Genomic DNA, 16,323 nt, shown 5'->3' on the forward strand with positions numbered 1-16,323 from the left:
CATCATGTCCGACCTATGCTGTCGAGATTTAGGAGATTAACCTACGGTCTGGGAAGGTTCTCCCAAATAGCCAACCCCCTCCTAAGGAGGATGAGGAAGAAAAATAGGAAAGGGAACCAAAAGTCATTCCACCCTTTCCTGAGAGACTAACTGGAACCACACAACCGACCCCAGAAGAAACTGAACTTGTAGGAGAATTGAAATGGTTATATGTAAAGATACCACTTCTCCAAGCCATAAAGGATGTGCCTATATACAACAAGAAGATCAAGGAGAAGTGATTGAGGAACCCAGGCAGGTGCAAGGGAGATGCTACAACTATCAAAGTCATAGGATGACTGTCTGACCTGATGTTGGGGCAGGTAATCTGTTTGAAATATCTAGACCCTAGGAGTCTTATAGTCAATGTCCACATCAATGGCACTGTAATCCCCCATACCTTGATTGATCTAGGGGCTGCTATTAATGTGATGAACAGGGGCACTATGCTCAAACTCAACCTTCAGGGTTCCCTGAGAAAGACCACAACAGTACCGCAATTAGCAGACTGTTCCATCGTGACCTCAAAGGGGATTGTGGAAGATGTAATGGTTTCTATTGATTCCTGGGAGTATCCTACCGATTTCCTGGTTCTCGGGCCAAAGGCAAAGCTCACTGGGTATCCTCTCATCCTGGGAAGACCTTGGTTGGCTACTACAGATGCCTATATCAGTTGTCAAGCTAGGAACATGACAATCAAGAATGGGCATATGTCCAAGCAACTAGTCCTATATCCTCCTACCCAACCTCTGTTAGAACATGATTTACCTCTCTGGTTGGAGGAGGAAGATGAAGATGAAGTCTATTCTGCACCATTGTGTACACTAGATGCTACCATGGGGGCCCACAAACCAAGGATGACCTTATTGAAAACTTGATTCAGAATCCACCCCCAGTGTGCTGCCATTAGAAGAGTTGGTGGAAGAAACCTAAGCCGATCCTTTAGTTGATCTCTATGTGGCCGATTTGACCTCTCTCCAAGTCAAGAATGTGGAATTTTGCCCAAAAAGAACCTTGAGGATCAACTCATCCCTATCCACCTCTCAGGAGAAAGAACTATGTAGCTTATTGAAAAACCACTTGGATGCTTTTGCTTGGATCTATAAGGAGATGAAGGGAGTCCACCCTTCAGTCTATACTCATCACATTTACATTAAAGAAGATTGTGAGCCAGTCAGGCAGCCTCAAAGGAGGATGAATCCAGCCCTTAAGGACATTGTCAAAGAAGAACTACAAAATTTGCTGGATGCAGGATTCATCTACCCCATCTCTGACAATGAATGGGTCTCTCCTTTGGTGCTAGTGCCAAAGAAAAATGAGAAGTGGAGAATCTGTGTAGATTATCGGGAACTAAACAAGGCCACCAAGAAGGACCATTTCCCTTTGCCTTTCATAGATCAAGTGTTAGATGGCCTGGCAGGAAAGAAGTTCTTCTCCTTCCTAGATGGGTTTAGTGGGTACAACCAAATCCAAATCAGCCCGGAAGACCAAGAGAAGAACACTTTCACTTGTTCGTGGGGTACTTTTGCATACCGAGTCCTTCCTTTTGGGTTGTGCAATGCTCCCGCCACTTTCCAGAGAGCAGTACTAAGCATATTTGCTGAACTGGTTCATGATTCAGTGGAAATCTATATGGATGACTGATGAGCCCCAATTTTTGGTACAATTTGGGCTCATTTGGCCTACTTACCTTGCTCAACCATTCATCTTTTATCACTTATGCATTCATTTCTTAGTATATTCGTGTTGTTTGTAGGAAGAAGGGCAGGCATTATATCTATGTGGCTAATACATGATGATTTCAGGTTTTTGGCATTAAAGAGAGCAAAAGACCACGCAAATGGAGACAAGGAGACAACAAAGGTGACATTGCGGGTTCATAGGGAGGTTGTCCACAGTCTTGATGACCTTCCTCGTGATTTTCACCTTAACTCTGAGCTCCAACAGCTCTCCCCACCGAGCTTAAAGGCAGCCAACATGTTCTATAGGATCAGCAGTTTACAGCAGTTTGACTTTCAGTTGGACAGCCAAGCTCCACGAATGGAGGAAGCCAGCTTGATCTTCATTATGTATAAATATGAAGGCCGTAGCCTTTGATAGAGGCTTTTTTGAACTTTTGGACTGATATTGTAATTTCTGAGCATGAGCTACAGCTCGTTGTTTTGTTTTTGTAAGCCAGTTTTGGCATGACATTAGACTCTTGATTATGAATAAAGGCAAGCAGATTTGGATCTAATTCTGAGCTTTTAAGGGAGCTATAGCTCTCAAGTTAGGGCCCAACCTGAGAGCAATAGACCTCCTCTTCTTGTAGTGTTATTTGCCTTTCTTTCCAGCACTTTGTTTCTTTGTTTTGATATGCATTTCAAGAACACAGTCTGCTGATTTGATTTCTTTAATGAAGGATTAGCTTATGGTTAAATCGCTCTCAGTTGCTTAGATTAGAATAGGAGGATTGTAATTCATTGGAGCTCCAAGAAAAGGTTGTTAGTGCCTTCACTGCCATCTCTGTTTAGAGATTGGGGTGCAGTCTGTACAAACCACCAAAAAAACGCAGTCTTTTACTTCCATGCAAGCTGCAACACAGTCATTTTAGTTATAGATCCATCCATGCACTCTGATCTTGAGCCATACTTCGTCATTCCAACTTCATGCACGACTTCTCTTCATGATTTACATTGTTGTTCATTGGTTTAATAGCACAGGTAGCACAGGTTAATGGATTCTCGTTTTCGGTGCAAGACATAAGCAATTTGTTTTATTTACACTGCTTAGTATCATTCCATTTCCTTCTTCTTCTTCTTAACCATGCCTCAAGCCACTTACTCGACCTCTGTTCAGCTCGTTTACCTTCCAACTCTTCCATTGCCCACGTAGCTTCATTTTCTTGACCTTTCGTTGTTTCCATCCTTCTATTCACCAACCAACTTTGTGCACTCTTTCTCCATCTTATTTCTCTGCCCCTGAGCCATCACAAGCTCCATCTCCATCTTACCTATCCACCCATACCGCTCCATCACTTCACCATCACCCAAAACTCCCATGGTAGAACATCTTGTAGAAATTAGCAGACTTCCTGTAGAATTCCTTAGTTTCCTGTAGGATCCCCTGCAGACATCCTGTAGAAGCCTGCAAACTTGGTTGTCGAGCACCTGAACATTGTGGACTTCTGTGGACTGATGCTATGGATCCTCTGGGACCTCTCCTAGCCCTCCTGACCTTTCCCAAGCTTTCTCTCCCTTCGCACCACCTCTGCACAGCCAAACCCTAATAAGAAACACGATCATAATCACTCCATCCACTTAAGCAAAAATACAAAAACAATGTTCTTTTTAATGGAAGTAGTTTGATTTCATGCATTTCATATCACTAGAAGTAATGGCATCATTTTTAGACATTGGCACTCTCACTATTGCATCATAGAGGTTAAACTAGTCAGATTAGGGTTTACTAGGGTTTCCATGTTTTGGTTGGCTTTCAGTTCATTTTTGCAAAGTAGATTACTTTCCGTTGAGATAGCCTTCGTCCATCATTTAGAAAGCTTCTTCTGAGAACATATAGAAGTTGGCTTGAGCCCTAGCGGACTTGTGCCAACTGACCAAGTGACAGCTGCGACAAGAGCTAGTACTTGTGCATACAGCACCGTCGCTTCCAAGTTTGTACGAACTACCGGGTTGATAAAATTAGAGATAGGAAGCCCCAGGAATTGTAGCATTATTGCTACAATACTGGGGCCCACCATTTTTTTGGCGCCGTTTCCGGGGAAGCGTCAGAGTATTAGTAATTGTTGCTTTTCATCTATTTTCTTACTCTTGCCTTCTGCTAAGTAGTTTATTTCATTTCCATTCTGCAAAAGTAGCATAGACATTTCCTGCTTTCATAGATTAGCATTTCCTGCTTTCATAGATTAGCATTTCATTTCTGCAAGCATATATTAGTGTTTCAATTCTGCAAGCGTAGACTAGCATTTCCATTCCTGCAATTTCATTTGAGCAAAGTAGATTAGTTCTTTCCTGCTTTCAGTTTACTTCTGCATCTTTATAGTTAGTTGTAGATCAATCTGTTTCAGTTTTGCAGGTACCAAAGAAAAAAGCAAAAGCAATCAAAAAAAAAAAAAAGTATTTTCCATTTCATGCCTCGTAGAAACCGAGATAAATCAAGCAAATTCCTACCCAACACCCCCACCACATCACTGAGTCACCCTTCTCTCTTCTTTGGTGACAGTGATCCAGAAGAACCTATAGGTGAACATCCCGAGATATACAAAGGTCCTATAGAAGAAGAAGAGTTAGAGACCACTCCATCTGAAGCTATGGCTGACAATAGAAGAGAAGATGAGAGAATAGAAGGTGCCTTCCCCATCCGAGAGACCAATGGAGAGATGAAAATGAAGAACATTAGCACCTCCGCCTTACCTCACTTCCATGGACTGACTACTGAAGATCCTGATACCTTCCTGTTTGAGTTTGTTGTCCTTTGTAGAACCTATGACTATACTGAAGATGAGCAAAAGCTGAAACTCTTCCCTTCAACTCTTAAGGATGCAGCATTACGCTGGTTCATGGGCTTACCTGGGAATAGTATCACAACTTGGGCTCAGATGCAGAAAGATTTCAATACCACGTACAGGGATTATTGTAGGTCTAAGGAAACCAAAGGAGAAATCTTTCGAATGACCATGGGAAATGATGAGTCCTTAGAGGATTATGAGGAGAGGTTCCAACTTAGCTATAAGCGGGCTAGGTGCACACTTGACCCTGAATCCCTCAAGTTGGTCCTGCTCCGAGGAGTCCCTGAAGACCTCTTAGATACCCTTCACATGTTAGCTGGGGGGGACATTTACCAACTGCCTTATGAGGACATCAAGACTATGTTTAGAAACCACTCCAGGGCAGCTCGGAAACGAGGTAGAGGAAACCTCCTCTCAACTAGTGTCCCTTTCTCCAAACATGAGCTTGCAAATCAATTAGAAGATCTTAAGAGTGAGGTGAGACAGACCATTGCCATGCAGCTGGACACATTCAGGATCCAGCAGAAGAAAGAAGAATCTGAGAGAGCCTTGGCTATCTTCTGCCCTAGGTGCACAAGGAGACACCCTAAGAACAAATGCCCATTGCATTCGGTTAAAGTATGTTTCGTTTGTGAGGAGGACCATCCCACAAATCAGTGTCCAACCTTACCTTGGTTTAAAGCATGTACCAAGGGACAGAAGCTCCCACTGAACCTCTCTATTACCTCAACCAAAGGAGGCCACAAGGATCTAGACCTTATCAGCAGGGAATGCAAGGGGCACCTCAAGCTTATTACAGCCCCAACCAATCGACTCCTATGCCTTCCTGGGGTCCCCCTGCTCATCCTTCCTGGTCCATGCCTCCTCCATGGTCTTATCCACCTCAGTACCCTACTCAACCTACTTCCCATTCATATCATTCACATGCCCAGCCACAGCCTCAGTGGAATGCACCTCAGTCGGGGTGGAGGCCCCAGTACAATACTCCTCCCGCCATTTTGCCTCCACCACCATTTCAACCTCAGCCATTACCTCTTGCTCCTCCAAGGCAACCTCAAATGCCTGCTCAACCGAACCCAAACCCCAACAATAGACAGGCCCAATAGGTATACACTGGGGAAACCTCATGCCCTACCTATGTTGTGGAGATCCAGGAGATCAATCTCTGATCTGGAAAGACTCTACCAGATCGCCAACCTCCTCCCCCAGAGGATGAGGAAGATAAACAGGAAAGTGAACCAAAGGCTATTCCACCCTTTCCTGAGAGACTAACAGCCACCACACAACCCAACCCAGAGGAGGATGAGCTTCTGGGTGAGCTCAAGCAGTTGTGTGTAAAAATACCCCTTCTCCAAGCCATCAAGGATGTGCCAATATACAACAAACTGGTTAAGGAAAAGTGTTTCAAACACCCAGGCAGGCAGAAGAAATATGCTTCAACCATCAATGTCATAGGACAACTGTCTGACCTTATGTTAGGACAAGTCATCTGCCCAAAGTACCTAGATCCTGGAAGTCCTGTAGTAGATGTCCACATCAATGGCACCATCATACCACACACCTTGATTGATCTGGGGGCTGCCATTAATGTGATGACCAGGGATACCATGCTCAAACTCAATCTTCAGGGTTCCTTGAGGAAGACCTCGACAGTACTGCAATTAGCAGATTGCTCCACTGTGACTCCCGAAGGGATTGTGGAGGATGTCTTGATCTCTATCGACTCTTGGGAATATCCTACAGATTTCTTGGTTCTGTAACCCAAGGCAAAGCTTACTGGATATCCTCTCATTTTGGGAAGGCCTTGGTTAGCCACTGCAGATGCTTACATAAGTTGTCATGCAGGAAATATGACCATCAAAAATGGTCCTATGTCCAAACAACTAGTCCTATACCCTCCTGCCCAACCCTCCTTAGAGCATGACTTACCACTCTGGTTGGAGGAAGGAGAGGAAGACGAGGTGTACTCAGCACCTTTGTGCACCCTCGTTACCACTAGAAGAGACCCCCCAACCGAGGATGACTTGATCGAGACCTTGATCCAGAATCCACCTTCCAGTGCACTATCCTTAGAGAAATTGGTGGAGGATGCCCAAGCTAGCACCTTAGTGGATCTTTGTACAACCAACCCTGTCACTCCCAGAGTCAAGACTGTGGAGTTCGGCCCTGAGAGAACGTTGAAGATCAGCTCCTCCCTATCTCCTTCCCAGGAAAAGGATCTGTGTAGCCTGTTGGCCAGTCACCTAAATGCTTTTGGTTGGAGCTATAAGGAGATGAAAGGAGTCCATCCTTCGGTCTGTACCCATCACATATACATCAAAGAGGATTGTAAGCCGGTTAGGCAACCCCAGAGGAGAATGAATCCAGCCCTTAAGGACATTGTCAAGGAAGAATTGCAAAAATTGTTGGATGCCAAATTCATCTACCCCATCTCAGATAGTGAATGGGTGTCCCCCCTGGTGTTGGTTCCCAAGAAAAATGGGAAATGGAGAATCTGTGTGGACTACCGAGAACTGAACAAAGCTACCAAGAAAGACCATTTCCCTCTACCTTTCATAGATCAAGTGTTGGATGGACTGGCAGGAAAGAAGTTTTTCTCTTTCCTGGATGGGTTTAGCGGGTACAACCAAATCCAAATCATCCCGGAAGACCAAGATAAGACCACCTTCACTTGTCCTTGGGGCACCTTTGCCTACCGAGTCCTTCCCTTTGGGCTATGCAATGCTCCTGCTACCTTCCAGAGAGCTGTCTTAAGCATCTTCTCGGAGCTGGTCTATGATGCAGTGGAAATCTATATGGATGACTTTACTCCTTATGGGGCCAACTTCCAAGAAGCATTGTCCAATCTGGGAAAAGTCCTAACCAAATGCATTGAGATGAACTTGTCCCTTAGTCCTGAAAAATGTGAATTCCTAATGACTGAAGGGACCGTGCTAGGCCATACCGTTTCTTGCCAAGGGTTACAGGTGGATCCTAACAAAATTGCTCTCATCAAGAAGGTTCCACCTCCTCAAAAGGTAAGGGATGTTCGGAGTTTCTTGGGACTAGCAGAATATTACCGAAGATTCATTAAAGACTTCAGCAAGCTAGCCTTGCCATTGTTTGGCCTGTTGGCAAAAGATGTGGAGTTTAAATGGACTGACGATTGTCAGAGGGCTTTGAATGAATTGAAGGACAAGTTGGTGTCAGCCCCAATCATGAGAGGTCCAAACTGGGCCCTACCTTTCCACATCCACACTGATGCCTCGAACAAAGCCATAGGTGCAGCTTTAGGACAAGTTGAGCAAAAACTTCCATATGCCATTTACTTTGTTAGCAAAAACTTGTCCAAAGCTGAGCTGAATTACAATGTAAACGAGAAAGAATTCTTGGTTGTGGTCCATGCACTGAATAAGTTCTGACATTATATTACTGGCTATCAAACCTTTGTACATACAGACCATGCTGCAATTAGATATTTAATGAATAAACCAGATGTGAATGCTCGTATTATTAGATGGTTACTTTTATTGCAGCAGTTTGATTTGACCATTGTTGACAAACCAGGTAGAGAAAATGTTGCTGCTAACTTTTTATCTAGATTGGATTTGTCTGCAGATGAGGATGGAACAGTGGATGACCAGATGCCCGATGAACATCTATTTGCTATTTCAGTACTCTCTCCATGGTTTGCTGATATAGCAAACTATCTTGTTTCAGCACAGTTTCCTCCACACCTATCTTCAAGAGAGAAGAGCAGAATCATCAGAAAAAGTGCCTCATTTACTTGGATCTGGGGCAATCTATTCAAGCTTGGCCCCGATCAGATCTTAAGGCGTTGTGTAAGGGAGGAGGAAGTCTTTGATATCCTCCTCACCTGTCATGATGGGCCTTGTGGCGGACATTTTGCAGCAAAGAGAACTGCCTTCAAAATCCTGCAGGCAGGCTACTATTGGCCCACACTTCATCAAGATGTCGGAAGATATGTCAGCCAGTGTGACCAATGCCAAAGAATGGGGAAACCGACCCAAAGGGATGAGATGCCTCTCCAACCTCAGGTGACTCTTGAGCCATTTGAGAAGTGGGGTATGGACTTTGTGGGCCCAATCAACCCTCCTTCGAGGCAAAGGTCTTACATCATTGTGTGCACTGACTACCTGACAAAGTGGGCAGAGACCAAAGCAATCAAAGTAGCAACAGAAGAAAAGGTGGCCGAGTTCCTAAGAGAAAACATCTTCTATAAGTTTGGCTATCCAAGAGAGCTGGTCACCGATCAAGGGAGCCAGTTCACCTCCAACCTGGTTGAAGATCTACTAGCTCATCACAAGATCAAGCATAGGACTTCCACCCCCTATCACCCTCAAGCAAATGGGCAGGTGGAAGTCACCAATAGAGCATTAGAAGGGATCTTGACTAAGGTGGTGAGCAACAGCAGAAAGGACTGGGCAGATCGCCTGGTTGAAGCCACATGGGCTTACAACACCACTTGGAAGACCACCACCGGCTTCAAACCTTATGAGCTGGTCTATGGGAAGAAAGCATTGATGTCCATTGAATTTGAATACAACACGTTGAGGATGGCAGCTCAGCTGGACCTAGATCTCAGCCATGCACAACAAGAAAGGTTATTGCAGCTGAATGGACTGGATGAGCACTGAATGCAGGCCCTCCTTCACTCAGAAGTCGTTCAACTTCAGAGAAAGGTGTGGCATGACCAACATCTCCATGACAAGCAATTTCAGCCGGGAGATTGGGCCTTGTTGTATGGCTCCCGATACAAAGATTTCAAGGGGAAGCTGAGAACCAGATGGCTAGGGCCATATTCAGTGGAAAAATGTCATGACAATGGATCTGTTCTTATTCGGACCATTGATGAGGAAGCCATCCCCATGCTTGCCAATGGGCATTGATTGAAGATCTACAGGAAGCCTCTCTCAAGACAAGAGTTCATCAAAACTATGGAGAAGGCAGTGTTGGTCATAGAGAAGGGTTCTGCCCCTGCTTTGGGAATACCCTGAAGAATCTAAATAAATAAATAAATAAATAAATAAATAATAAAGATCCTTGGGTGAAAACCTTTCTGAGGTGCCCAAGGCAGGTGGTAGGGGTGAAAACCTCATTGAGGCGCCCCTATTGTCTTTCAAAAAAAAAAAAAAGAGATTGGAAAAAGATCCTTGAGTGAAAACCTCTTTGAGGCGCTTAAGGCAGATGGCAAGGGTGAAAACCTCAATGAGGCGCCCCTGTTATCTTTCAAAAAAAGAGAGAAAAAAAAATAAAAAAAAACAAAAAGAAAAAAACAAGGTCAGCAGATTCATTATGTAAAATTGCATGCAGGTTGCAGGTGTTCTATGGAGGAGAGGAAGCCTCTCAACTCAAAGCCAAGGGTCCTCATCATGTTGTCAAGAGACCTCACCAGCACCTCCTCCAAGAATACTCATTCTTTTTCTAAGGTATCTGCAATGTTATCACGATTGAGTCTTCTACAGGAAGATGCAGATCTTCTACAGGAAGATGCGGACTTTCTACAGGAAGATGCAGCCTTTCTACAGGAAGCGCAAACTTTCTACAGGAAGCTCTGTATTTCTACAGGAAACTTCCTGTAGAAGCTCAGAATGGCCCAGAATTCATTTCATGAGGAGATCTAACGGCTAAGGATTGGTTCGGACGCATGCAAGCCACTGTTGTCACCCTTGCACATTGCTGTTATCTTGTTCCACCATCCTTGTCGACATGCAACAAAGTTACCTGCACCAGCAAACCAGATCGATGAGTTCTCAAGAAAAAGCAAATTGTAAATGAAAAAACGCTAGAGATCTCACACCATATCCATCCGAGTCATCCAGAAGCTCCGGGAGCGTGATCGTGAGGCCAGATCCTTCGTCGTGCAGCATGCACCCAAGGAGGAAGAACTGTTACAAGACATCCCGCGGGAGTCCTATAACAGTTAAGCCCACTAGAGTGGATACCATTCACAGCACCGGCCATATGCAATGAAACGCGGGCGCATGAAACCAAAGCATCCAATCCATCACCGGCAGCCTGTAAACATGGACCTCCGGGCCTGTGTAAGTTTGCCAGCAGCAGGTAAATCCACTCATCAGCGTCCAGAGAACCGAAACATCGTGTGCAGCTGCGCAGGTAAGTGTCTCGACCCTTCCTTCCATCAGATTGCATGAATGTTACTTTGATTGATTGCAAAAGTGTAAAGGTGAATGGGTTGAGTGGCCATATGGCCATTTGGCCGGCCACGTCGGCCAGTTAATGGTCTAGTTGGATGTTTGGGTGGCGGCCATGACAAAAAGAATGGGCAGCACACATGTGAGAGCAATCCTGTCGGGTAAAAAAAACGAGTTTAACAGAAGAGGCGGCGGCAGATCTGCGGGAATTGATGCGGCAGCAAGTGAACGCGCAGTTGAATGATGGGATGACGTCGCCTAACGGTCTGGCGGGGACAGCTCACCCCCACGCCATGGATTCCGCCGATTCAAAATATAATCGGCTAGATTGCACTCATGCATTTATCAACCACCGTTTTGAACTCGAGTGGCTATCCTGATCTTTCTGCAGTTCGATATGCCGAGCCTTTGGCTATCAGAACGATTGTGAAGCACACCCAAGGCGTAGACCAACTGCAGTCTTTCCCGAAAATCGCGCGCTGCTTCTACAGGAACGTTGTCATTCTACAGGAACGCAGTTTCTACAGGAAGGCGGGTGGTTCACGTAAAAAGGTGGAAAATTAAAAAGGTAACCCTGAACTCTTCATGCAACTGGTTATTAAAGGTGGCAGAATTGTCGTCCACAGTCTGGTCATAGAAAAATGGTGAAACTATTGTCTGTTGTGCCTATACTGTCATTCTACAGGATGTCAGGGTAATTAAACTGTGTTGAGTTCCTCAGGGATAAGTTTTGTGGATTATGTGCATGACATTCTACGCTCTATCTCAGTAGACCAAATTTCTTCCACAATCACCACCTCTGGTTAAGGAAACTGTTTTATCATGCCGGGTGGGTTTATTAGACGAGAACCCATTGATTCAACCAAGTTAAGGGAAAACCAGGAGGTGGTGGAGCTCTTCACATGGGTTCAATGGATATCTTTTTGTGACAAATTGCAGGGTTACGACGATGAAGTGGCAGAAGAATTTTTGCAGGCTCTGAGGCCGAAATCCAAGACACTGGCCACAGTGAACTTCAGGGGCCTAAGCCTCAAGCTCACCCCGCAATATATCAGTCGAATTACTGAACTTCCAATGGGTTTGCTATGGGATAAGGAAGAAAGGAAGTTGAGCCAGCAGGACAAGAAAGAATTCTTTCCACCTGAGGAGGAATTCTCGGAGGACAAAAATGGGGTGCGTAGAACCAGTTTGCTGCCACCATGGAATGAAGTTAGCCTGCAAATCATGAAGTATATAACCTGTGAAGGTCATTTTAGCATCATGTACGCGTATCACTTTCGGTTGCTCACTGAATTGAGGCACCGAATTGATCTTCCTGTAGAAGAGAAACTGAGCATTCCTTATTTCCTGTTACAGTCTCTAATTGAGTGTGCCACAAAGTTAAAAAAAGGCATACCAGATCAGGTAGCCCACCATGGGTTGATCAAACTTCTTGTGGAGGATGCGCTTCATTCATATAAGGTTCCCCTCTCATGGGAATCATTCAGGAATTTGACAAGAGATGGAGACATAAGGATGTTGATTGAAGAAACGGGTTCCTCCAGCAGCGAGGAAAAAGAATCAGTGGCCGAGGGAAAGAAAGAAACAGGCCAGAAGACCCCGACCACAATGCAGAAGAAAGAACAAAAGAAGAAGCATGAGAAAAAGGATGACAAAGAAAAAGGTGATACACCCATCTTGTCAGCAAGAGAAAAGAGGTTGCAGAGCAGAACGGACAAAGCTGAGGTGGTCCACATCAGCCCAAGTACCTCATCAGCACCTGCAACCAAACCAAAAAGCAAAACCCATGCAGCAGAGCAAGCAAAGGTGGTGACACCCGTGTCTACAGGAAAGCAAAAACAGGCTTCTACAGGAAGCCCGAAAACAGTAAAAGGGTCTTCTACAGGAAGCCCGAAAATCATTGAAAAAGGGGCTTCTACAGGAAGCCCGAAAATTACCAAAACAGGGGCTTCTACAGGAAGCCCGAAATTGGCTAGAACAGGGTCTTCTACAGGAAGCCCAAAATTGGTAAAGAAAGGGTCTTCTACAGAAGGCCCGAAAGTGGGTAAAGCAGGGTCTTCTACAGGAAGCCCGGAATCAGAAAGGGAGGGGCCCTCTACAGGGATCCCTGAGAAAGCAAAACGCAAGAAAGAGAAGGCTGGCATTCTCGAAAAGGAGGCAGCAGCTGCGCTGGCTGCCCTCAGTACACCTCCAAAGCCAAAGGAGAAGAGAGAGAGGGAGATCCCTCTACCTTTTGAAGCCAGGAGAAGTAAGAGAATAAAAACGGGCAAGCCGCAGCCTCCACCTAGCAGCCAAACCATTTTAGGGGGTGTCCCTGCTTCACCCAGTGAAAGATCCCCCTCTAAAACATCGGCCACCCCGAGAGGGGAAGCCCAAAAATAACTTCTTGGACACGAAGGATAGGCCAATTGGCTTCCAAAGCCCGGCTCAAGGAAACAGGAAAGGGGGAGGAAGCGCCACCCTCGTCACCGCCAGGGGCAGAAGAGGCAGGGCCACCAAGACCAGGAAAGGAAGAGCATGCTCCGGGTCCTAGTTCTCGGCCAAGGACAAGGAGCTGGAGCAAAGTTGCTCAAGGATGAGCAAATATTTTAGCTGGGGGGTGATGATGAGCCCCAATTTTTGGTACAATTTGGGCTCATTTGGCCTACTTACCTTGCTCAACCATTCATCTTTTATCACTTATGCATTCATTTCTTAGTATATTCGTGTTGTTTGTAGGAAGAAGGGCAGGCATTATATCTATGTGGCTAATACATGATGATTTCAGGTTTTTGGCATTAAAGAGAGCAAAAGACCACGCAAATGGAGACAAGGAGACAGCAAAGGTGACATCGCGGGTTCATAGGGAGGTTGTCCACAGTCTTGATGACCTTCCTCATGATTTTCACCTTAACTCCGAGCTCCAACAGCTCTCCCCACCGAGCTTAAAGGCAGCCAACATGTTCTACAGGATCAGCAGTTTACAGCAGTTTGACTTTCAGTTGGATAGCCAAGCTCCATGAATGGAGGAAGCCAGCTTGATCTTCATTGTGTATAAATATGAAGGCCGTAGCCTTTGATAGAGGCTTTTTTGAACTTTTGGACTGATATTGTAATTTCTGAGCACGAGCTACAGCTCGTTGTTTTGTTTTTGTAAGCCAGTTTTGGCATGACATTAGACTCTTGATTATGAATAAAGGCAAGCAGATTTGGATCTAATTCTGAGCTTTTAAGGGATCTATAGCTCTCAGGTTAGGGCCCAACCTGAGAGCAATAGACCTCCTCTTCTTGTAGTGTTATTTGCCTTTCTTTCCAGCACTTTGTTTCTTTGTTTTGATATGCATTTCAAGAACACAGTCTGCTGATTTGATTTCTTTAATGAAGGATTAGCTTATGGTTAAATCACTTTCAGTTGCTTAGATTAGAATAGGAGGATTGTAATTCATTGGAGCTCCAAGAAAAGGTTGTTAGTGCCTTCACTGCCATCTCTGTTTAGAGATTGGGGTGCAGCCTGTACCAACCACCAAAAAAACGCAGTCTTTTACTTCCATGCAAGCTGCAACATAATCATTTTAGTTATAGATCCATCCATGCACTCTGATCTTGAGCCATACTCCGTCATTCCAACTTCATGCACAACTTCTCTTCATGATTTACATTGTTGTTCATTGGTTTAATAGCACAGGTAGCACAGGTTAATGGATTCTCATGTTCGGTGCAAGACATAAGCAATTTGTTTTATTTACACTGCTCAGTATCATTCCATTTCCTTCTTCTTCTTCTTAACCATGCCTCAAGCCACCTACTCAACCTCTGTTCAGCTCGTTTACCTTCCAACTCTTCCATTGCCCACGTAGCTTCATTTTCTTGACCTTTCGTTGTTTCCATCCTTCTATTCACCAACCAACTTCGTGCAATCTTTCTCCATCTTATTTCTCTGCCCCTGAGCCATCACAAGCTCCATCTCCATCTTACCTATCCACCCATACCGCTCCATCACTTCACCATCACCCAAAACTCCCATGGTAGAACATCCTGTAGAAATTAGCAGACTTCCTGTAGAATTCCTTAGTTTCCTGTAGGATCCCCTGCAGACATCCTATAGAAGCCTGCAAACTTGGTTGCCGACCACCTGAACGTTGTGGACTTCTATGGACTGATGCTAGGGATCCTCTAGGACCTCTCCTAGCCCTCCTGACCTTTCCCAAGCTTGCTCTCCCTTCGCACCACCTCTGCACAGCTAAACCCTAATAAGAAACACGATCATAATCACTCCATCCACTTAAGCAAAAATACAAAAACAATGTTCTTTTTAATGGAAGTAGTTTGAGTTCATGCATTTCATATCACTAGAAGTAATGGCATCATTTTTAGACATTGGCACTCTCACTATTGCATCATAGAGGTTAAACTAGTCAGATTAGGGTTTACTAAGGTTTCCATGTTTTGGTTGGCTTTCAGTTCATTTTTGCAAAGTAGATTACTTTCCGTTGAGATAGCCTTCGTCCATCATTTAGAAAGCTTCTTCTGAGAACATATAGAAGTTGGCTTGAGCCCTAGCGGACTTGTGCCAGTTGACCAAGTGACAGCTGTGACAAGAGCTAGTACTTGTGCATACAGCACCGTCGCTTCCAAGTTTGTACGAACTACCGGGTTGATAAAATTAGAGATAGGAAGCCCCAGGAGTTGTAGCATTATTGCTAGAATACTGGGGCCCACCAATGACTTTACCCCTTATGGTTCTAACTTCCAAGAATCTTTGACTAACATGGGAAAAGTTCTAGCCAAGTGTATTGAAATGAACATGTCCCTCAGTCCTGAAAAATGTGAATTCCTGATGACTAAAGGGGCCATGCTAGGTCATACAATTTCTCAGCAAGGATTATAGGTGGATCGCAACAAGATTGCTATCATCCAAAGGGTCCCACCTCCTCAAAAGGTAAGAGATGTTCAGAGTTTCCCAGGATTAGCAGGGTATTATGGAAGATTCATTAAGGATTTTAGTAAGCTAGCCTCTCCATTGTTTGGTCTTTTGGGAAAAGATGCTGAGTTCATATGGACTGACAACCGTGAAGAGGCTCTGGATACCTTGAAAGGTAAACTGGTAACTGCCCCAATTTTGAGAGGTAAAAACTGGGCCCTACCTTTCCACATTCACACAGATGCCTCGAACAAAGCAATAGGAGCAGCCCTAGGGCAAGTTGATGAGAAGCTACCTTATGCCATATATTGTGTAAGTAAAAAATTGTCCAAGCCAGAATTAAACTACATTGTAACCGAAAAGGAGCTCCTAGCTATAGTCCATTCCCTAAATAAGTTCAGACATTACATCACCGGCTATTAAACATTCGTACACACCGATCATGCTGCAATTAGGTATTTGATGAATAATCCAGATGTAAATGCTCGTATTATTAGATGGTTACTTTTATTGCAGTAATTTGATTTAACCATTGTTGATAAGCCGAGTAAGGAAAATGTTTTTGCTGATTTTCTGTCTAGATTAGATCTGCCTGCAGGTGAAGAAGGAATGGTGGATGATCAAATGACAAATGAACACCTATTTACTATTTCAGTACTCTCTCCATAGTTTTCTGATATAGCAAATTACTTGGTTTCAACACAGTTTCTGCCACACCTGTC

This window comes from Pinus tabuliformis, chromosome 9 (assembly GCF_031772625.1).
Source record: "Pinus tabuliformis cultivar Carrire ecotype Pingquan chromosome 9, CPIR1, whole genome shotgun sequence".
In the NCBI taxonomy this organism is placed as follows: Eukaryota; Viridiplantae; Streptophyta; class Pinopsida; order Pinales; family Pinaceae; genus Pinus; species Pinus tabuliformis.